At 44.2% G+C, this 25,100-nt stretch overlaps 1 protein-coding gene and 1 long non-coding RNA gene across 2 annotated transcripts in view; both read left to right on the top strand.

Annotated features, from left to right (window-relative positions):
* Positions 1-25,100, top strand: part of LOC120992102 (oocyte zinc finger protein XlCOF6-like) — a 770,548-nt gene that overhangs the window by 92,867 nt on the left and 652,581 nt on the right. The gene's annotated exons all lie outside the window — the stretch shown is intronic.
* Positions 19,560-22,712, top strand: LOC120992132. Its single transcript, XR_005776923.1, has 3 exons — positions 19,560-19,627; positions 19,709-19,783; positions 21,732-22,712. It is a non-coding gene; the product is annotated as an uncharacterized LOC120992132 (long non-coding RNA).

Genomic DNA, 25,100 nt, shown 5'->3' with positions numbered 1-25,100 from the left:
AATTGTGATAAACCTGAGAAAAATATTGATGAGAGCTTTGGCAGTTTAGAGAAGCTTTTATAGAGACAACTACGTAACAAATGGGAAATAAGAGCTCTTAATCAATATACACAGAGTGGCCTTATCCCCAAGGGAATTAACACTGACTAAGACACCAGCATCAGATTTATTAAATGACACTTTTTCAAAAAGGAGTGGGATACTTTCCTTAAGACAGTCAATTAATCTGATTCACATAATTATCAATAGACGTACACAACTTCTGGTTGAAATTTTAGAACAAATGACCGATTAAAAAAAAAAAAACTGTGGATCAATTTCCAAATACAGAACAGGTACACAAATGGCAACAAAGAAATCTGGATGTAGATAAAGAGATTATCTAAAAAAAATTGAAAAATTCTAACACAAATGATATTTATAACACAATTATAGAGGAGTGCACTAATAACGAACATAACAATCAACCTATACAATCACAAGGGACACGTGACACAAATAAGGCTACTTTCACACTAGCGTTCGGGGCTCCGCTTGTGAGCTCCGTTTGAAGGCTCTCACAAGCGGCCCCGAACGGATCCGTCCAGCCCTAATGCATTCTGAATGGATGCGGATCCGCTCAGAATGCATCAGTTCAGCTCCGTTTGTCCTCCGCTCCGCTCAGCAGGCGGACACCTGAACGCAGCTTGCAGCGTTCGGGTGTCCGCCTGGCCGTGCGGAGGCAAACGGATCCGTCCAGACTTACAATGTAAGTCAATGGGGACGGATCCGTTTGAAGTTGACACAGTATGGCTCAATCTTCAAACGGATCCGTCTCCCATTGACTTTCAATGTAAAGTCAAAACGGATCTGTTTGCATTATCATGAACAAAAAAAAAAAAATTTTGTTCATGGTAATGCAAACGGATCCGTTCTGAACGGATCTAAGCGTTTGCATTATAGGTGCGGATCCGTCTGGGCACATACCAGACGGATCCGACCTAAACGCAGGTGTGAAAGTAGCCTAAGGCCTCTTGCGTTGTTGGGATCCGGCATGCACTTCCGTTGCCGGAAGTGCCCGCCGGATCCGGAAAAACGCAAGTGTACTGAAAGCATTTGACGCTATTAAAGTCCTGGTTGCCATAGTAGGAGCGGGGGAGCGGTATACTTACAGTCCGTGCGGCTCCCCGGGCGCTCCAGAATGACGTCAGAGCGCCCCATGCGCATGGATGACGTGATCCATGCGATCACGTGATCCATGCGCTTGGGGCGCCCTGACGTCACTCTGGAGCGCCCGGGGAGCCGCACGGACGGTAAGTATACTGCTCCCCCGCTCCCCACTACACTTACCATGGCTGCCAGGACTTTAGCGTCCTGGGAGCCATGGTAACCATTCAGAAAAAGCTAAATGTCGGCTCCGGCAATGCGCCGAAACGAAGTTTAGCTTAAGGCCGGATCCGGATCAATGCCTTCCAATGGGCATTAATTCCGGATCCGGCCTTGCGGCAAGTGTTCCGGATTTTTGGCCGGAGCAAAAAGCGCAGCATGCTGCGGTATTTTCTCCGGCCAAAAAACGTTCCGTTCCGGAACTGAAGACATCCTGATGCATCCTGAACGGATTTCTCTCCATTCAGAATGCATTGGGATAATCCTGATCAGGATTCTTCCGGCATAGAGCCCCGACGACGGAACTCTATGCCGAAACAGAACAACGCAGTGTGAAAGAGCCCTAAGAGGGAATATCAACTCACAGACGCACAGGTAACTTTACTCAATAAAGGTTTAAAATATGCCCCCACTGCCAAGCTAGACAAGTTTTCCACCTACATAGGAGTAGAAAAGTTTATCAGAAAACTTTGAAAAAATATTTTATTAAAAATCCAGTGATGAAAGAGGCTAATGGAGATTTAGATAATGCTAATTATTTACACACAGGGTTAAGGATGACTTCGAAAAATAAAGCATACAATACAGAGCTGTGTATATATAAAGCATACAGTGCAGAGCTGTGTATATATAAAGCATACAGTACAGAGCTGTGTATATATAAAGTATACAGTACAGAGCTGTGTATATATAAAGCATACAGTACAGTGCTGTGTATATATAAAGCATACAGTACGGAGCTGTGTATATATAAAGCATACAGTACGGAGCTGTGTATATATAAAGCATACAGTACAGTGCTGTGTATATATAAAGCATACAGCACAGAGCTGTGTATATATAAAGCATACAGTACAGAGCTGTGTATATATAAAGCATACAGTACAGAGCTGTGTATATATAAAGCATACAGTACAGAGCTGTGTATATATAAATCATACAGCACAGAGCTGTGTATATATAAAGCATACAGTACAGAGCTGTGTATATATAAAGCATACAGTATAGAGCTGTGTATATATAAAGTATACAGCGCAGAGCTGTGTATATATAAAGCATACAGTATAGAGCTGTGTATATATAAAGCATACAGTACAGAGCTGTATATATATAAAGCATACAGTACAGATCTGTGTATATATAAAGCATACAGCACAGAACTGTGTATATATAACGCATACAGTACAGAGCTGTGTATATATAAAGCATACAGTACAGAGCTGTGTATATATAAAGCATACAGTACAGAGCTGTGTATATATAAAGCGTACAGCACAGAGCTGTGTATATATAAAGCATACAGTACAGAGCTGTGTATATATAAAGCATACAGTATAGAGCTGTGTATATATAAAGCATACAGCACAGAACTGTGTATATATAAAGTATACAGTACAGAGCTGTGTATATATAAAGCATACAGTACAGAGCTGTGTATATATAAAGCATACAGCACAGAGCTGTGTATATATAAAGCGTACAGTACAGAGCTGTGTATATATAAAGCATACAGTACAGAGCTGTGTATATATAAAGCATACAGTATAGAGCTGTGTATATATAAAGTATACAGCGCAGAGCTGTGTATATATAAAGCATACAGTATAGAGCTGTGTATATATAAAGTATACAGCGCAGAGCTGTGTATATATAAAGCATACAGTACAGAGCTGTGTATATATAAAGCATACAGTACAGAGCTGTGTATATATAAAGCATACAGCGCAGAGCTGTGTATATATAAAGCATACAGTGCAGAGCTGGTTGTGTGGAGCAGTACAGATGTATATGTGTGACGTTTGCAGCACACACATCTTCATATTTGGCTTCCATGTACGATTCATTTTTTCCGGTTACAGGTGGAACTATTCATTTCTATAGATTTTCAATAAACCCAGACATGTCTTGTCCTATAGAATAGTACTTGCAGTGACAGGAGGGGGAATAGTGCGGATCACACACTGAGGAGATCTGTATTCTGCAGGTCTGTGGTTTGCGGACCGCACTACGGACACAGTCTTAGGCTCCATTCACACGTCCGCAAAATGGGTCTGCATCCTTTCCGCAATTTTGCGGAATGGGTGCGGACCCATTCATTCTCTATGGGGACGGAATGGATGCGGACAGCACACAGTGTGCTGTCTGCAGCCGCAATTGCGGAGCGCGGCCCCGATTTTGGGTCCGCAGCTCCGCAAAAAGATAGAGCATGTCCTATTCTTGTCCATAGCTTGCGGACAAGAATAGGCATTTCTATGGGGGTGATGGGCTGGTGTGTTGCGGACCTGCAATTTGCGGGTCCGCAACACACCACGGACGTGTGAATGTAGCCTTAGGGTCCATTCACACGTCCGTAATTTGGTTCCGCATTCGTTCCGCAATTTGCGGACCCATTTACTTTCAATGGGGCTGGAACGGATGCAAATCCACATTTCCTGGATCCGCATCTGCATTTTTGAGATCCGCATCCGTTTTTTCGGGATCCGTTTTTTCGGGATCCGCAATTTCGTTACTGGAAAAAATAGAACATGTCCTATTCTTGTCCGCAATTGCGGACCAGAAAAGGCATTTTCTATTATAGTGTCTGTGATGTGCGGATCCGCAAAACACTTACGGACGTGTGAATGGAGCCTTATGGAGGAGGCCTCAGGATGGGTTCAGATCACGTTTTTCTCCCACATTTAACAAATATGGTAGAAAAGAAAATGCAGTTACAATTGTGGAACAATAATATACATTAAGTGGATTTCTCCTTCTCACATTGGAGCTCTGTGTGGTGACGGCTGCCCCTGTACTGTATCCGTCCAATGTATATGTGAGACAAAAGCCTGATGTGAATACAGCCTTACCTCATCAGGACGGATCAGACTCCGCCCACACATGGTCACATGGTCATGACATCACCAAAGGTCCTTTACCCTTGTTGGCTTTAGCACAGAGTAGATGCTAGAGTGGAGTTGTTAGAAGGAGGTCTGTGATGTCACTGGTCACATGCTCCTTCATGGTCACATGACCAAATGTGGGAAGTGCTTACAAACCCGAACTGCAGGAGCTTGTGGAAGGAGGAGGGGCTGTGTGTGTGCGAGCAGCCCAGTAAGATAGGATGAGCTGCAGTCCTGGAGTCCACAGACCTTCACGGGGAGCAGGTGAGGGGCAGCAGATGGAGCTCAAATATGAGGGGGCAGCAGATGGAGCTCAAATATGAGGGGGCAGCAGATGGAGCTCAAATATGAGGGGGCAGCACTCAGGGGCAGTGGGGTTCAAGTAGAGTGGAATCTGGTGCCATTACGGGGTTTATAGTACAGATCCGGGTGTATGCTGAGGGCCATGAGGGTGCAGATCTGAGGGGTGGTGTAAATCTGCGAGGGGGCATGTGGTGTATTCTGGGGACATGAGGGGGCAGATCTTTGGAGGGGGTGGCTTTATGGGGGTAAATCTGTGAGAAGGGGTCTATGAGGATGCAGATCTGGGGGGGCTTTATGGGGTGTAAATCTGTGAGGGGGGCATTTAGTATATTCTGGAAACATGAGGGCGCAAATCTTTGGTAATGGTCTTCATGAGAAGTTGTGATGTCAGTGGTCACATGACTTAAAGAGGACCTTTCACCTATTCTTACTCTATGAACTAACTATACAGACATGTGGAGCGGCGCCCGGGGATCTCACTGCACTTACTATTATCCCCAGGCGCCGCTCCGTTCTCCTGCTATGCCCTCCGGTATCTCCGTTCCCTAAGTTATGGTAGGCGGAGTCTGCCCTAGCGCTGGCCAATCGCATTGCAGAGCTCACAGCCTGGGAGAAAATAACCTCACAGGCTGTGAGCTCTGCGCTGCGATTGGCCAGCGCTAGGGCAGACTCCGCCTACCATAACTTAGGGACTGGTATCTCCGCCTACTATAACTTAGGGAACGGAGATACCGGAGGGCATAGCGGCAGAACGGAGCGGCGCCCGGGGATAATAGTAAGTGCAGTGAGATCCCCGGGCGCCGCTCCACATGTCTGTATAGTTAGTTCATAGGGTAAGAATAGGTGAAAGGTCCTCTTTAACTGCTACTCACACGTTGGGGAGAGCTATGGGTAGCGGGCGAACTGTTTGGAGATGGGGGAGTGGCACAGATAGCGACCTATTCGGGGGGGGGGCAGAGATGGCGACCTGTGTGCTGGAGGGGGCAGAGATGGTGATGTTCGGGGGGGGGGGGGGGGAGAGAGTACTGTCTGTACCTTGGGAACTGTTTGCTGGAGAGTAGTGTTGAGCGAACTTGTGTTTTAAAGGGACTCTGTCACCACTTTCTAACCCCCCCTTTTAAAAGTATTGTTATCTCCATGGCGCCCCTGTGATTACAAAGGTGTTGTTAGAAGATAAATTCGCCGTCTCCTTTTGATAAAAATAGCTTTTATCTAACCTGTCAATCTTCTTGATAAGGTGCCCAGGGCGTTTCTGTTGGTCTCAAGCTGCCGCCCGCCGCCGCCGCTGTTGGTGCCCAGCTCCTCCCCTGATGCTTTCAGCGCCGCCTGAATGTAATGAAATACGCCTCCGGCTCTCGCTCAGTGCCCCCTCCTCCTTTTCAAAGATCCCGCGCGTGCGCACAGGGGATCTTTGAAAGGAGGAGGGGGCACTGAGCGAGAGCCGGAGGCGTATTTCATTACATTCAGGCGGCGCTGAAAGCATCAGGGGAGGAGCTGGGCACCAACAGCGGCGGCGGCGGGCGGCAGCTTGAGACCAACAGAAACGCCCTGGGCACCTTATCAAGAAGATTGACAGGTTAGATAAAAGCTCTTTTTATCAAAAGGAGACGGCGAATTTATCTTCTAACAACACCTTTGTAATCACAGGGGCGCCATGGAGATAACAATACTTTTAAAAGGGGGGGTTAGAAAGTGGTGACAGAGTCCCTTTAAGTTCGGCGTCTAAAGTTCTGGTTTTCAAAGTATCCCGTTATGGATTCTAAATTCCGTTATGGTCCGTGGTAGTGGAATGATCCATAACGGGATTCTTCGATGACCCGAACTTTAGACGCCGAACTTAAAACACAAGTTTGCTCAACACTACTGGAGAGGCATGAGCAGCATTCAGGGGGTGTACAGTCGTGACCAAAAGTTTTGAGAATGACACAAATTAGTTTTCACAAAGTTTGCTGCTAAACTGCTTTTAGATCTTTGTTTCAGTTGTTTCTGTGATGTAGTGAAATATAATTACACGCACTTCATACGCTTCAAAGGCTTTTATCGACAATTACATGACATTTATGCAAAGAGTCAGTATTTGCAGTGTTGGCCCTTCTTTTTCAGGACCTCTGCAATTCGACTGGGCATGCTCTCAATCAACTTCTGGGCCAATTCCTGACTGATAGCAACCTATTCTTTCATAATCACTTCTTGGAGTTTGTCAGAATTAGTGGGTTTTTCTTTGTCCACCCGCCTCTTGAGGATTGACCACAAGTTCTCAGTGGGATTAAGATCTGGGGAGTTTCCAGGCCATGGACCCAAAATGTCAAAGTTTTGGTCCCCGAGCCACTTAGTTATCACTTTTGCCTTATGGCACGGTGCTCCAACGTGCTGGAAAAAGCATTGTTCTTCACCAAACTGTTGTTGGATTGTTGGAAGAAGTTGCTGTTGGAGGGTGTTTTGATACCATTCTTTATTCATGGCTGTGTTTTTGGGCAAAATTGTGAGTGAGCCCACTCCCTTGGATGAGAAGCAACGTCACACATAAATGGTCTCAGGATGCTTTACTGTTGGCATGACACAGGACTGATGGTAGCGCTCACCTTTTCTTCTCCGGACAAGCCTTTTTCCAGATGCCTCAAACAATGAAATGCAGTGGAAAGTTTTTTTTGGGATTAAGTTAATTTTCATGGCAAAGAAGGACTATGCAATTCATCTGATCACTCTTCATAACATTCTGGAGTATATGCAAATTGCTATTATAAAAACTTAAGCAGGAACTTTTCCAATTTCCAATATTTATCTAATTCTCAAAACTTTTGGCCACGACTGTAGGGTGCAGACAATTGTGTGCATATCTTATGTCAGGTATGTGTGAGAGAAGGGGCACATGGTGAGAATTATGCATTTTGTAGGACACCTGATCAAACAGTAGTACTTGGGGGAGCAGTCTAGCTAGATGGGGTGACCTGGGGTGCAGTACCTGGTCTCGGGACATATGCGGTCAGCAGGGAGTATTGTGTGGAAGCCATTCTGATCAGACAAGGAGATCATGGGTGTAAGAGTGAGGTCAAATGTGGAGGAGTCCAGGCTCTGTGGGGGCAGTGTGTTTGTGTGGGGGAAAAAGGTCAGTGGGGGCTACTGTGTGTGGGACCCATGCAGATCAAACAAGGGGTTCTCGTGCTTCTGTCTGGGAGAGGGATGGCATGACGAGTGGCTCTGGCAATGTGGGGGTCAGTGGGGTATGTGTGGGTATACGTGACCAATGCAGGGGTACTTGTCCTGCTGTCTGCTAGAGTGGGGTGGCATGAGGAGTGGTCCTAGGTCTTTTAGTGTAGTCTCTAAAGTCAGGGGGCCCTCAGTTGTAGTATGTTTATGGGGTATGGGAACTACACCGTCTGGAGTAGGGGATGTTGCTCTGAATTAGCTCAAGGCAGTTACAGGGAATTGTACGGCATGTATGTCTGGAATGTGGCTCCTAGGTTTGGGCTTCATGTGGTGGATTGGAGTTTAATGCCTCATCTTAAATTTTCTACTTATGTGGCTGTGGTGACATGTTTATGTTTTTGTACCCCATAGTTCTTATTCCTAGTAGCTAAATGGCACAAGAGAGGGGTGTCCAGTCACTAAAGCCAGGGGAGAGGAGCCCTCCAGGGCTGGATCCTGTACACACACGGAGGGCTCCTCTGTGTCGGTACAGGGTCCAGCCACGGAGGGCTCCTCTGTGTCTGTACAGGATCCAGCCACGGAGGGCTCCTCTGTGTCTGTACAGGATCCAGCCACGGAGGGCTCCTCTGTGTCTGTACAGGATCCAGCCACGGAGGGCTCCTCTGTGTCTGTACAGGATCCAGCCATGGAGAAGGCTATGGGGTGCAGTTTTGGGAGCAGTCTTTAAGCATCATGAGGTGAAGTTTTAGTGGCTATGGGGTGCAGTTTGTGAAGGGTGTGGGCACCCAGAGCAGTTGTCAGGCTGTGTCATGTAGTGGGGTCTGAGGGGGCAGTCACCATGGGGTGTTGTGCGCAGTCTTCGCTGGGGTAGGTTGGTCTGTTGTCAGGTGGCTTCCTTTGTATAATGAGAGCGTTGTGGAAAAGTGTGGGATGTAAACTACTAGCTGAAGGGTGGCTTTCATGGAGTTGTAGGGGGGACACAATCATGGTGTGTACATGTGGTCTGAGATGTCAGGGGTGGTCTCATCTCGCCGTTACGAAGAACACAGTTCTAACCATCAACCGTCCGGGAAACCGTGGAGCGCGTTGGTGCTCGCTGTTTCAGTAGCTCCTATTGCTCCTACAGCACAGTAAGCGATGTCTATAAATTGTCTTAAGCCCCCCTTTTTTAACCAGATGTACAGTTTTACGTTGTGTTCGCCAGTTGGGACGGATTGCAGCTGTGTCGGGGGCTGGGCCAGGACTGGCTTAGTTCTATCGCCAGGCACAAGGATTGCCATACATGCGCCTAAATTATGATGAGGCTCACGCCTCGTCATAAATTGGGCTAATCTTACGGCAGAGCAAAAGGGAGACTAAGAACGGCGTAAAAATGCAAGTCTTGGTAAACATGCCCCATTTGGAGAGACAATGTAAGGCTGGGTTCACACTTTCATTGAGTTTTTAGCTTTTCTATTTTATTTTGAGCATCGGTTTGTCCAGATGACAAGGTGAGGTGATGCCCTCAGGTGGCGCGGCCCTGGTGACAAGTGGGGGGCGGCAGGGCACAGTGAGATGTAGAAGCATTCATCTCCATGGTCATCTGTATTGCCGTCCTGAGGACAGCAATACAGGCGGCTGTAATGCGGGGCAGAGGAAAGGTGCCTCCCTTCCCCGATCCTCTGATAGAGGCCTGTGCAGACGGTGCAATGATGTCATTGCGCCGCCTGAAGAGGCCTGCATTGCTGAAAGCGGCATGTAGGTAAGCATTAGTCACTAATGCTTTTATTTTTGAGTTTTTATATGGCACACAATGTAGGATTTAGGAAAACTAGAGAAATGGTAAAAAATCTGGCAACTAAAATATTATGCTGATAAGTGCAAGATAATGCACCTGGGACGTAAAAAACCCAAAAGCGGAATATAAAATCAGTGATACAGTCCTAACCTCAGGATCTGAGGAAAGGGATTTAGGGGTCATTATTTCAGAAGACTTAGGCCTCCTGCACACGACCGTTGTGCCGTTTTCCGTTTTTTTTTTTCGCGGACCCATTGACTTTCAATGGGTCCGTGGAAAAATCAGAAAATGCACCGTTTTGCAGCCCCATCCGTGTTTCCTGTCCGTCAAAAAAATATGACCTGTCCTATTTTTTTGACGGACAACGGTTCACGGACCCATTCAAGTCAATGGGTCCGTGAAAGAACACGGATGCACACAAGATTGGCATCCGCGTCCGTGATCCGTGGCCGTAGGTTACTTTCATACAGACGGATCCGAAGATCCGTCTGCATAAAAGCTTTTTCAGAGCTGAGTTTTCACTTTGTGAAAACTCAGAACCGACAGTATATTCTAACACAGAGGCGTTCCCATAGTGATGGGGACGCTTCTAGTTAGAATATACTGAGAACAGTGTACATGACTGCCCGATTTCTTACAGGGGGCTGTGATCCGCACAATTAACCCCTCAGGTGCTGCACCTGAGGGGTTAATTGTGCATATTATAGCCCCCTATAAGAGATCAGGGGCTGCCAGGGGGCAGACCCCCCTCCCTCCCCAGTTTAAAGTTCATTGGTGGCCAGTGCGGCCCCCCCTCCCTCTATTGTATTATTTTCATTGGTGGCACAGTGTGCGGCCTCCCCTTACTTAGCAATATTAGAAGCATCATACTTACCTGCTGCGCTGTCTGTGACCGGCCGGGAGCTCCTCCTACTGGTAAGTGACAGATCATTAAGCAATGCGCCGTAGCGTCCTGGTTGCCATGGTTACCGATCGGAGCCCCAGTGATTAAACTGGGACTCCGATCGGAACTCTCCGCTGCCACCAATGATCGGGGGGGGGGGGAGGGGGGGAGGCCGCACACTGTGCCACCAATGAAAATAATACAATAGAGGGAGGGAGGGGGGGCCGCACACTGTGCCACCAATGAAAATAATACAATAGAGGGAGGGAGGGGCCGCACTGGCCACCAATGAAATTAAAACTGGGGAGGGAGGGGGGGTCTGCCCCCTCCTGCCTGGCAGCCCCTGGTCCCTCATAGGGGGCTATGATATGCACAATTAACCCCTCAGGTGTTAATTAACCCTCAGGGGTTAATTGTGCGGATCACAGCCCCCTGTAAGAGATCAGGTGCTGCCAGGCAGCAGGGGGCAGTCATGTACACAGTTCGTAGTATATTCTAACTAGAAGCGTCCCCATCACCATGGGAACACCTCTGTGTTAGAATATACTGTCGGATCTGAGTTCCACGATCTAACTCATATCCGATGGTATATTCTAACATAGAGGCGTTCCCATGGTGATGGGGACGCTTCAAGTTAAAATATACCATCGGATTGGAGAAAACTCAGATCCATGGTATCAAAGGGACTCCTGACTTTACATTGAAAGTCAATGGGGACGGATCCGTTTGCAATTGCACCATATTGTGTCAATGTCAAACGGATCCGTCCCCATTGACTTGCATTGTAATTCAGGACGGATCCGTTTGGCTCCGCACGGCCAGGCGGACACCAAAACGACTTTTTTCATGTCCGTGGATCCTCCAAAAATCAAGGAAGACCCACGGACGAAAAAAACGGTCACGGAAAAACGGAACCCAAAAAAAAAAACGGTCGTGTGCATGAGACCTTAAAGGTAGGCAGACCATGTCATAGAGCAGCAGGTAATGGTAGCAGAATGCTTGGGTGTATAGGGAGAGGCATTACCAGTAGACAGAGGGAGGCGCTCATGCCGCTGTACAGAGCACTAGTGAGACTTCATTTGGAGTATTGTGCTCAGTACTGGAGGCCATATCTCCAGAAGGATATCGATACTTTGGAGAGAGTTCAGAGAAGAGCTACTAAACTAGTACATGGATTGCAGGATAAAACTTACCAGGAAAGATTAAAGGACCTTAACATGTATAGCTTGGAAGAAAGACGAGACAGAGGGGATATGATAGAAACTGCTAAATACATAAAGGGAATCAACAAGGTAGAAGAGGAGAGAATATTTAAAAGAAGAAAAACTGCTACAAGAGGACATATTTTTAAATTAGAGGGGCAAAGGGTTAAAAGTAATATCAGGAAGTATTACTTTACTGAGAGAGTAGTGGATGCATGGAATAGCCTTCCTGCAGAAGTGGTAGCTGCAAATTCAGTGAAGGAGTTTAAGCATGCATGGGATAGGCATAAGGCCATCCTTCATATAAGATAGGGCCAGGGGCTATCCATAGTATTCAGTATATTGGGCAGACTAGATGGGCCAAATGGTTCTTATCTGCCGACACATTCTATGTTTCTATTAGGAATTCATTAGGGTTAGGCTACATGCACACAAACGTATTTTGTTTCCGTGTCCGTTCCGTTTTTTTTGAGGATAGGATGCGGACCCATTCATTTCAATGGGTCAGCATGTGCTGTCCACATCAGTATGTCCATTTCGTAGCCCCGCAAAAATTTTTTTCCTATTCTTGTCCGTTTTAGGCATTGTTACAATGGATCCACAAAGAAAATGGATGGCATACGGATGTCACCCCTTTTTTTTTTTTTCTTTTTTTTTGCGGAACGCAAAACACATACGGTCGTGTGCATGTAGCCTTAGTTAGGGATTTATCAGAGTGAGAGCTCTAGTTTTAGGGTAAGTTAGTTAGACTAACGTTTATTGTAAAAAATAAAATAAAATTGGGCACCTCACTACTTGTCTCTGATTATAAATACTCTGCGTTTCAACCCCCCCCCCCCCATACTTCCGAACCTCTCTCTTCTATCTGTGACCAGCCCTTGTCACTGATTTTGCCAGCAGTGACAAATTTCCATCACCAGTGACTGATATAAAGCCCACCCCAACTCATACTGTGCACGACCCCTTCAGTGGACTCCCACGACCCCTGTGGAAATGGGTCCGCAAATCCGGAGATGCGGAACGGAACACTACAGAAGCACTACAGAGTGCTTCCGTGGGGTTTCGTCCTGTACTTCCGTTTCGCAAAAAGATAGGACATGTTCTATCTTTTTGAGGAACGGGCGGATCGCAAACCCATTCAAGTGAATTAGTTCCGCGATCGGCTGCCCCACGGTCGGCGTTCGTGCATTGCAGCACGGCCACGAGGCGCACACACGTTCGTGTGCAGGAGGCCTAACAATAATGCAGATTGATCCTGGATCCCTAATGATCCTGGATATGATCGTTTATACAAAATTCGGCCCATTATAGATCATTATAATCTCAAGTCTGGCGAGGTATACAGCCCCCCAAAAGCATCTGTCCATTGATGAATCCCTTGTGCACTTCAAGGGCAGACTGCATTTTCGCCAATACCTGCCCAACAAACGGGCCAGATCTGGCATCAAAATCTACAAATTATGTAAAAGCCATACACATAAATTCAGAGTTTGAGGGAAAAGATTCAAAAATTGAATGTCCTACCATATAAAGCTTATATATATATATATAATCCAGAAGAAGGACGGCACTCCAGTAAGGTGAAAAAAATGAAGATACCTTCATTCAACCATCCGGTGCAACATTTCGGCTCTAAATGAGCCTTTTTCAAGCTTGAAAAAGGCTCATTTAGAGCCGAAATGTTGCACCGGATGGTTGAATAAAGGTATCTTCATTTTTTTCACCTTACTGGAGTGCCGTCCTTCTTCTGGATTCTATTTGTGGGGTGAGAAGTCTATACCCTAGGATCGTGCACCCTATTTTCATTTGTTTGTGGCCAGTGCCGCCATTTTTCTTTTGTGTGTGTATATATATATATAATTCGTAGGATACCGAATACATCAGCTGTTGCTTATCAGTACACTGAAATTTACAGTGTGCACATACAGCAGTTCACGACCACATGTGAAGTGAAGACTATTGATTGCTAATTGATTAATCATGTTTTATAGAAATATTTGCACTTTGTAGTTCACTTGGCTTGAGAAAGGTTCTCATTAAATATGTACGTATATATATTTTATATATATGATGCAATAAATATATGAAATATATGTAAAAAAAAATAAAACAAAATTTATATATATATACTTTCTTGAAAATGCCAGGTGCAAAATCCTTGCAAAGGATCCCAGATGAATGAATCCACCAAGTATAGTATAAACAAACGCAGGGCAGCACTCCGGTCTTGAAAGGTGAAAAGTGGATCTTTTATTACACCAAATGCAATGTTTCAGCTCACTCACTGGAGCCTTGACAAAAGCTCCAGTGATAAGCAACAGCTGATGTATTCGGTATCCTACGAATTATATATATATATTTATTTTTTCAATGTCAATATATGCAACTATATCTATACATATATAAATATATCTAACATAATATAACTATGTATATAGATATCTAAAAATATATATATATATATATATATATATATATATATATATATATGTATGTATATGTCTAGCTATATAAATATTTTTATAAATTATATATAAAAATATGTATGTATAATTATAAATATTGATCTATATACATTTCAGTATAGAGCTATATGTGTGTATATAGATATCTTAATATATATATATATATATATATATATATATATATATATATATATTTTATATTTAAAAAAATATATTTTATTATAATTATGTGTGCTCATTCACACGACTTTATGGTCGACAATGCACGGGTATCGGACCTATGAATCCCGTATTGCGTCATGGACTCATTCTCTTGAATTGTTTCAAGATGTGCAAAATATGGCAAAAGATAGGACATGTCCTATGTTTTGCCATATTTTGCTTCTCGTGGTCCCTATAAAACACAGTAATGTGCATGTCACTGTTAGGCAGACACTGTTAGGGGGAACATTTGGATGTCAATGTTAGGTGGACACTATAGATGACACTTTTTTATTTTATTTTATTTTTTTATAATTGTATATTTATTAAATAATATGGAAATGAAAATGCACATTTACAATGGATTAATGCACAATAGTACAAGGTAAAGGATGAAACATGAAATGCATCACATTCATATTGATTGAGCACTTGTAACACTCGATAATAATCAGTGATGAAAAATGAGAGACCGAGCAGAAATATAACAATAAAGTGTACTAATGGAGACTGTGTCCATCTGTAATCAGTCCAAAGAAGGACTAGTTAGAGGTGTTGTCACCGCCAGCTCTGTGAGAAGATCTGGAAGACGTTCTTCTCTACCTGTTGTATGATGTTCTTTGTTTTGGTTTCACTTTCTCATCTCCTTTCCATCTCCCAGCTGTCACCTATTTGCACTGATTGTCTCCCTTTATCTCCCCTCCCATACTGCCTCACTTTGCACTTTATAATGTCACGGATGGTGTTGCAGAAAGCTGGAACTTAGAAATAAACATCCGAGTGGCTTGATCCCAAACTAAGGAGCATATGGGTGAGCCCTATAAAACCCCTAGAGTTCTCCCTGACTGCTATGCCCATGCAAAGATCTTTATGGTAGACGATTGCATAACCTCGTACCTTATGCTATGTGACACCTGAAAACCCTATAATAGTGAGGGGACACGACCACCGGCTCCCTGCACTTAATACGGACGGAGTCAGCGTCACCTACAATCAAGCCAGCAAGAAACACAAATAAAGGAAACAGACTTATCTGAGCAATCAGGAGAAGCAGCATCCAGCAGTGAACACAATCCAGGAAGAAGTATAAACCGCAAAGTGAGGCAGTATGGGAGGGGATATAAATGGAGACAATCGGTGCAAATAGGTGACAGCTGGGAGATGGAAAGGAGATGAGAAAGTGAAACCAAAACAAAGAACATCATACAACAGGTAGAGAAGAACGTCTGCCAGATCTTCTCACAGAGCTGGCGGTGACAGGTGTATCCTAGACAAAAAGACATCAGGTAGTAGCGGAAGAGTCTTAAAGACCCAAAAGCCCAGAACCTCTCCGCTAGTAATGCTTTACCTAACAAATGCCCAAAAGACAAGACAAATAACATAGACAGAGACATAAGGGGGGGAGGGAACACCTCTTTCACATGAGGTCGTTAAGGTTGCCTTGTGGCCTAGTAATTATCCCACAGGTCCCATATGGCGTTGAAGAGTGCTATTTTGTCCTGAAACATAGCCGTGGAGTACTCCATTGGCGGTTGAGGGCTTTTCCAAGCTCGGGAGATTAGACAACGAGCTGCTGTTAGTATCAAAAGTAATAACTTGATTGAGTGTTTTTTAACTTGAATGGGCACCTGCGTAGGTCGCTGTTAGGCGGACACTGTGGAGGTCGCTGTTAGGCGGACACTGTGGAGGTCGCTGTTAGGCGGACACTGTGGAGGTCGCTGTTAGGCGGACACTGTGGAGGTCGCTGTTAGGCGGACACTGTGGAGGTCGCTGTTAGGCGGACACTGTGGAGGTCGCTGTTAGGCGGACACTGTGGAGGTCGCTGTTAGGCGGACACTGTGGAGGTCGCTGTTAGGCGGACACTGTAGATTGACAGTTTACTGTAAGCTCACTTACATTGTAATTCACCCATTTTTTATTTATTTTTTAACCACCTCAGCCCCCAGTGCTTAAACACCCTGAAAGACCAGGCCACTTTTTACACTTCTGACCTACACTACTTTCACCGTTTATTGCTCGGTCATGCAACTTACCACCCAAATGAATTTTACCTCCTTTTCTTCTCACTAATAGAGCTTTCATTTGGTGGTATTTCATTGCTGCTGACATTTTTACTTTTTTTGTTATTAATCGAAATTTAACGATTTTTTTTGCAAAAAAATGACATTTTTCACTTTTAGTTGTAAAATTTTGCAAAAAAAACGACATCCATATATAAATTTTGCTCTAAATTTATTGTTCTACATGTCTTTGATAAAAAAAAAATGTTTGGGTAAAAAAAAATGGTTTGGGTAAAAGTTATAGCGTTTACAAACTATGGTACAAAAATGTGAATTTCCGCTTTTTGAAGCAGCTCTGACTTTCTGAGCACCTGTCATGTTTCCTGAGGTTCTACAATGGCCAGACAGTACAAACACCCCACAAATGACCCCATTTCGGAAAGTACACACCCTAAGGTATTCGCTGATGGGCATAGTGAGTTCATAGAACTTTTTATTTTTTGTCACAAGTTAGCGGAAAATGATGATTTTATTTTTTTTTCTTACAAAGTCTCATATTCCACTAACTTGTGACAAAAAATAAAAAGTTCTATGAACTCACTATGCCCATCACGAAATACCTTGGGGTCTCTTCTTTCCAAAATGGGGTCACTTGTGGGGTAGTTATACTGCCCTGGCATTCTAGGGGCCCAAATGTGTGGTAAGGAGTTTGAAATCAAATTCTGTAAAAAATGACCTGTGAAATCCGAAAGGTGCTCTTTGGAATATGGGCCCCTTTGCCCACCTAGGCTGCAAAAAAGTGTCACACATCTGGTATCTCTGTATTCAGGAGAAGTTGAGGAATGTGTTTTGGGGTGTCATTTTACATATACCCATGCTGGGTGAGAGAAATATCTTGGAAAAAGACAACTTTTCCCATTTTTTTATACAAAGTTGGCATTTGACCAAGATATTTATCTCACCCAGCATGGGTATATGTAAAAGATAAATATCTTGGTCAAATGCCAACTTTGTATAAAAAAATGGGAAAAGTTGTCTTTTGCCAAGATATTTCTCTCACCCAGCATGGGTATATGTAAAATTATACCCCAAAACACATTGCCCAACTTCTCCTGAATACGGAGATACCAGATGTGTGACACTTTTTTGCAGCCTAGGTGGGTAAAGGGGCCCATATTCCAAAGAGCACCTTTCAGATTTCACTGGTCATTTTTTACAGAATTTGATTTCAAACTCCTTACCACACATTTGGGCCCCTAGAATGCCAGGGCAGTATAACTACCCCACAAGTGACCCCATTTTGGAAAGAAGCTGATGGGCATAGTGAGTTCATGGAAGTTTTTATTTTTTGTCACAAGTTAGTGGAATATGAGACTTTGTATGGAAAAAAAAAAAAATCATCATTTTCCACTAACTTGTGACAAAAAATAAAAAATTCTAGGAACTTGCCATGCCCCTCACGGAATACCTTGGGGTGTCTTCTTTCCAAAATGGGGTCACTTGTGGGGTAGTTATACTGCCCTGGCATTTTCCAGGGGCCCTAATGTGTGGTAAGTAGGTAAATGCCCTGTGAAATCCGAAAGGTGCTCTTTGGAATATGGGCCCCTTTGCCCACCTAGGCTGCAAAAAAGTGTCACACATGTGGTATCGCCGTATTCAGGAGAAGTTGGGGAATGTGTTTTGTGGTGTCATTTTACATATACCCATGCTGGGTGAGAGAAATATCTTGGCAAAAGACAACTTTTCCCATTTTTTTATACAAAGTTGGCATTTGACCAAGATATTTATCTCACCCAGCATGGGTATATGTAAAATGACACCCCAAAACACATTGCCCAACTTCTCCTGAATACGGAGATACCACATGTGTGACACTTTTTTGCAGCCTAGGTGGGCAAAGGTGCCCAAATTCCTTTTAGGAGGGCATTTTTAGACATTTGGATACCAGACTTCTTCTCACGCTTTGGGGCCCCTAAAATGCCAGGGCAGTATAAATACCCCACATGTGACCCCATTTTGGAAAGAAGACACCCCAAGGTATTCAATGAGGGGCATGGCGAGTTCATAGAAAAAAAAAAAAATTGGCACAAGTTAGCGGACATTGATTTTTTTTTTTTTTTTTGTTCTAACAAAGTCTCCCTTTCCGCTAACTTGGGACAAAAATTTCAATCTTTCATGGACTCAATATGCCCCTCACGGAATACCTTGGGGTGTCTTCTTTCCAAAATGGGGTCACATGTGGGGTATTTATACTGCCCTGGCATTCTAGGGGCCCTAAAGCGTGAGAAGAAGTCTGGAATATAAATGTCTAAACATTTTTACGCATTTGGATTCCGTGAGGGGTATGGTGAGTTCATGTGAGATTTTATATTTTGACACAAGTTACTGGAATATGAGAGTTTGTAAGAAAAAAAAAAAATAATTTCCGCTAACTTGGGCCAAAAAAATGTCTGAATGGAGCCTTACAGCGGGGTGATCAATGACAGGGGGGTGATCAATGACAGGGGGAGTGATCAATGACAGGGGTGTGATCAGGGAGTCTATATGGGGTGATCACCCCCCTGTCATTGATCACCCCCCTGTAAGGCTCCATTCAGATGTCCGTATGTGTTTTGCGGAACCGATCCATGTATCCGTGGATCCGTAAAAATCATGCGGACATCTGAATGGAGCTTTACAGGGGGGTGATCAATGACGGGGTAATCAATGACAGGGGGGTGATCAGGGAGTCTATATGGGGTGATCACCACAGTCTTTGATCACTCCCCTGTAAGGCTCCATTCAGACGTCCGTATGATTTTTACGGATCCGATCAGTCTATCAGTGGATCCGTAAAAATCATGCGGACATCTGAATGGAGCTTTACAGGGGGGTGATCAATGACAGGGGGGTAATCAATGACAGGGGGGTGATCAGGGAGTCTATATGGGGTGATCAGGGGCGAATAAGGGGTTAATAAGTGACAGGGGGGGGTGTAGTGTAGTGGTGCTTGGTGCAACATATTACTGAGCTGCCTGTGTCCTCTGGTGGTCGATCCAAACAAAGGGGACCACCAGAGGACCAGGTAGCAGGTATATTAGACGCTGTTATCAAAACAGCGTCTAATATACCTGTTAGGGGTTAAAAAAATCACATCTCCAGCCTGCCAGCGAACGATCGCCGCTGGCAGGCTGGAGATCCACTCTCTTACCTTCCGATCCTGTGAACGCGCGCGCCTGTGTGCGCGCGTTCACAGGAAATATCGCGTCTCGCGAGAGGACGCGCCGGCGCATCCAGGAGGAATGAATCAACCACCTCCAGGACGCGTCTGTGCGTACAGCGGTCCGGAGGTGGTTAAAGTTTATATTCTACAATATATTCGTAGGCGCTGATTGACTTAAACTGCATCTTATCTGTATTAAACAGGTAAATAAACAAATTATTCATTATTTACACACTTCAAATTTTCAAGAACTACAGTGTTTAATTTATACCTTCCTTTTCTAGGTTTTTTGTAGTGCGATTAGAAGACATTTAGATCCTGCAATTTACAGCCTACCTTGTGGCATTCTTGTAATTTGGGTGAGTAAAAAAAACCTGTTCTATTAGTTAAAATGTACCTACTTTTGTGTCCATCAAGTCAAAGCTGACGAAGTGTACTTCAATCTAAATATCTGGAACTAAGCTAAAATTCCAAAACCTTAGCGGTTACAAATCGATTTTCCATGAAATCGCATTAAAAATGAATAAAAAAATCATAATTACAATGACCATTTGAGTGCAAAGAGGCTGCAGCGGCCTTCTTGCCAGAAGATCCGTGACAAAATCTCATGCGCAGAGACGTATGATGTCAACACACGATGTGCGAAATTTGGCCCTGGTTCTTCGAGCAAGATGGCCAATGAGGTAAGTACAGTTTCAAAGTTGTATCTTAATTAACCCCTTACATGCTTTAATATGAATCTCAGATACTGTGATCAGCTATTAATGTGGCATCTGAGTGGTTCAATTATGGTGGTAGGCACAATCGGCATTCCCTGTCAGTGTACCCACTAGCGTTGTTGCGGGTATCGAAATTTCGATACCCAATCGATACTTTTGTCCCAGTATCGATACAATACCGGGATTTCCATTTTTTCAAAACTGGCCTGCGCTACTGCACAGTCTAGCATCACAGAACATGAGCGCGCTGCTGTCAGCGCGCTCATGTTCCCTCAGCAGCTCGGGGAGAAGGAAGCAGTCTCTCCCTCCCCCTGTGCTGCTGCCACCAATGGGGAGAGGGGAGGAGGAGGGGAGGGCGCACTGCGCCACCAGTGATAGGACGACCTTTTTTATGGGTTCGGACTTAGTTAAGTTAGCAGGACATGTAGAGCGGCGCCCAGGGATCTCCCTGCACCTACTATTATTACTGGGCGCCACTCCGTTCGCCCGCTGTGCCTCAGTTACAGTCTCCTGCTATGTATGCTTATTACTACTATCGGAGCGATGGGGAGGAGACAGCTTCTCTCCTGGGCGTTCCTTCTCCCTGAGCTGCGCTGCGATTTGGACAGCGCTACAGCCAGGGAGAAGGAGCGCCCAGGAGAGAAGCTGATGTCTCCTCCCCATCGCTCCGATAGTAGTAATAAGCATACATAGCAGGAGACTGTATCTGGGGCACAGCGGGCGAACGGAGCGGCGCCCAGGAATAATGGTAGGTGCAGGGAGATCCCTGGGCGCCGCTCTACATGTCAAACTGACAAACGCACATACAGCAGGTAAGCTAGTTTCTTAGTTAAACATCTGCCAAAAGTATATTTTGTTATTGCCTGAAACCAGTGGCTCTCGTTGCAATGACCCTGATTGATCATGGATTTACTACAGAATTCTGGTTTATCAAATTACCTACCATTTTAATTTACCCGATGAAAGCTTGTGTTAACTTTTCAGCAGATGTAAAAATCCTGTATGGGAGCGAGCACTGGCATAAGCGATCTCTCCTCCTCATACTGTGTAGGAGATCGCTGCATGTAACTAGAGCATTCTCCTCTAGTGAGGAGCTGACAATTGCCAGGATGGAACGCTTCTTTCAAGACAATCACCTGCTTCTTCAGCACGTCTAATCTAAGCCCCAGAGTGTTAATTATTTTTAGCATTTACCAGAATTAAACAAGGTTGATGGCCTGGACAGCTACCAGGACATTAGATCACTGTTACATTTTCAAAATATTGCACTATATACTGCCACCTTGCGATACAGTATTCAACTGTATTGCTGTCCTGTGTATGTTGATACAGTCGAATTCAGGAGGGCACTCCGGCTGCTGGCCAGGTGCGTAAGAGAGAATTGGAAAATTATGTACCTGGCTGGCAGCCGTGAGGAGGGCTTGGGTGGCCCTCCTCGGCATCGGCCCAACAGTAAATTTCCCTGTAGGGTCTATGGCCAATCCGCCCCTGTTGGTAGAAATATTGTGTTATGATTGTGCCTGCTGTCATTTACACTTCATGTAGTTCCGAAGAGTCCTAATATTATTTTGTGCAAATTTTCACACAGGGGGAGAAAAAAAAGGAAGAAACTATGCCGTCCTGCCTCGTGTCTAAGTGTCATAACAAATCTGGCCGTAAAGGACAAAATCCAAACATCATTATGCATACTTTTCCGCAGGATGTAGAGCGCGTCGTATTGTGGCTGTCACAAACGGGACAAACTTTTGAAGACATTCGTGCTGTGGCTCGTAAAATATCTGAAGGTTATAAATCAAACAAGTATGTCATTTGTTCCGAACACTTTGCTTTTGATTGTTACCGAGTGGCTCACTATGGAAAAGTATTGAACCGCGACGCTGTTCCTACAATCTTTCCAGCCGTGCTGGCCGGAGAGTCCGTTATAGAGGAAAGTCTGAGAAAACCAACTAGTCACTCTAGATTAAGAGTTCGTGAAGTAGACTTGCCTACAACGAGCATTACTCCATGTGAATCCTTTCAATTTGAAATTGTCAAACCGGGTATGTTCAGTGTGGCTACACAAACGGAATATAATTTAACAAATTGCAGTTTGAATTTTGTCACAACGTCGCAATCAATAATTAAAGTGGAAGTTTCATAACAAACAGAAGGCAGCTCAGCAGACCCGATAATGTCTACACCTTTACATCTGGGGGTAAGGAGAGTTCTGCTAAGTAGTCCTGATGTTTCCTCACCCCCAAAAAAACAGAACATTGGTTCGCTAACATTTCCAGGCACTTCAGGCATTTCAGAAGGAATATGTCCGTTATCACCAATTCTCCCAGACAACATCCAAAGTTTTGCCTTGCCTGACGAGTCAGTATCCACTGAGCTTGAAGAAACCGAAGATAACCAATCTCTCTATGTCCTAGAAAAGAGCAGTTTGTAAGTGTCAGATCAATATCTGTGTGCGTCTATTTTGGAAGAAGAAACTCTGTCTTCCAATCAATGCATTCAATCCTTGTGCGTTGAAAACTTAGTTAATGAAAAATAATTATTGGTGTTTGTTAAAGGGTTTCTGCCATCAGAAATGACCAATCGCAGCGCAGAGCTCACAGCCTGGGAGGTTTTTTTTTCTCCCAGGGTGTGAGCTCTGCGATGTGATTGGCCTGCGCTACAGCCTAGGAGAAGGAGACGCCCGCAGAACAAGGGCAGACTCCGCCTACTATAACCAAGTCCCCGAACATACCGGAGGACATAACGGGAGAACGGAGTGGCGCCCAGGGATAATAGTAAGTGCAGTGAGATCCCTGGGCGCCGCTGTATACAGGTTCTTCTCAAAAAGTTAGCATATTGTGATAAAGTTCATTATTTTCTGTAATGTACTGATAAACATTAGACTTTCATATATTTTAGATTCATTACACACAACTGAAGTAGTTCAAGCCTTTTCTTGTTTTAATATTGATGATTTTGGCAAACTGCTCATGAAAACCCAAAATTCCTATCTCAAAAAATTTGCATATCATGAAAAGGTTCTCTAAACGAGCTATTAACCTAATCATCTGAATCAACTAATTAACTCTAAACACCTGCAAAAGATTCCTGAGGCTTTTAAAACTCCCAGCCTGGTTCATTACTCAAAACTGCAATCATGGGTAAGACTGGCGACCTGGCTGCTGTCCAGAAGGCCATCATTGACACCCTCAAGCAAGAGGGTAAGACACAGAAAGAAATTTCTGAACGAATAGGCTGTTCCCAGAGTGCTGTATCAAGGCACCTCATAGGGAAGTCTGTGGGAAGGAAAAAGTGTGGCAGAAAACGCTGCACAACGAGAAGAGGTGACCAGACCCTGAGGAAGATTGTGGAGAAGGACCGATTCCAGACCTTGGGGGACCTGCGGAAGCAGTGGACTGAGTCTGGAGTAGAAACATCCAGAGCCACCGTGTACAGGCGTGTGCCGGAAATGGGCTACAGGTGCCGCATTCCCCAGGTCAAGCCACTTTTGAACCGGAAACAGCGGCAGAAGCGCCTAACCTGGGCTACAGAGAAGCAGCACTGGACTGTTGCTCAGTGGTCCAAAGTACTTTTTTCGGATGAAAGCAAATTTTGCATGTCATTCAGAAATCAAGGTTCCAGAGTCTGGAGGAAGACTGGGGAGAGGGAAATGCCAAAATGCCTGAAGTCCCGTGTCAAGTACCCACAGTCAGTGATGGTCTGGGGTGCCATGTCAGCTGCTGGTGTTGGTCCACTGTGTTTTATCAAGGGCAGGGTCAATGCAGCTAGCTATCAGGAGATTTTGGAGCACTTCATGCTTCCATCTGCTGAAAAGCTTTATGGAGATGAAGATTTCATTTTTCAGCACGACCTGGCACCTGCTCACAGTGCCAAAACCACTGGTAAATGGTTTACTGACCATGGTATTACTGTGCTCAATTGGCCTGCCAACTCTCCTGACCTGAACCCCATAGAGAATCTGTGGGATATTGGGAAGAGAAAGTTGAGAGACGCAAGACCCAACACTCTGGATGAGCTTAAGGCCGCTATCGAAGCATCCTGGGCCTCCATAACACCTCAGCAGTGCCACAGGCTGATTGCCTCCATGCCACGCCGCATTGAAGCAGTCTTTTCTGCAAAAGGATTCCTGACCAAGTATTGAGTGCATAACTGAACTTAATTATTTGAAGGTTGACTTTTTTTGTATTAAAAACACTTTTCTTTTATTGGTCGGATGAAATATGCTAATTTTTGGAGATAGGAATTTTGGGTTTTCATGAGCTGTATGCCAAAATCATCAATATTAAAACAAGAAAAGGCTTGAACTACTTCAGTTGTGTGTAATGAATCTAAAATATATGAAAGTCTAATGTTTATCAGTATATTACAGAAAATAATGAACTTTATCACAATATGCTAATTTTTTTAGAAGAACCTGTATGTCATGATACTTAGTTCACAATGTCAGGATCGGTGAAAGGTCCTCTTTAAGGTCATAGTTTTGATGATCATGATGGCTCGCGTTCTGGCTAGGAAGTTGTTACTATTATTTACATGGAGAAAAATGTCTTCAATTGTTTAAATAGCATTAAAATATATATTTGTTGTCATTAGTATGTATTTTCTTTATTTGTTATTTCAGTTGTGTTTAATTCTGGTGAAACATGTTATTTGAAAGCTTTATGTGGTGAGAAACCTCGTAATTAAACAAGCCAGTGTTAGACATCTGTTAAAGAGTCTTTCATTTATTTATTTTTCTAATGTGTAGGGACAGGGAACATTTTTGTAATATACTATATTTAGTGCTAAAAAAATGGGGCTGAAATGTCCCTTAGCAGCGCCCTCACAGCCTTGTGGGCACAGGAGCCTTAAGTGTTACATGTACATAGTGTTATATATACATTTCCCCTAGTATTTAATATAATCTACAGTATGTTTATACTCCCTGACCAGTGCTGTCAGTGAGCCTCCCCCCTACACT

This window comes from Bufo bufo, chromosome 2 (genome assembly GCF_905171765.1).
Source record: "Bufo bufo chromosome 2, aBufBuf1.1, whole genome shotgun sequence".
Lineage (NCBI taxonomy): Eukaryota > Metazoa > Chordata > Amphibia > Anura > Bufonidae > Bufo > Bufo bufo.
Note: the sequence above shows the minus strand (reverse complement) of the source record. Positions and strands in the feature narration are given on the sequence as shown.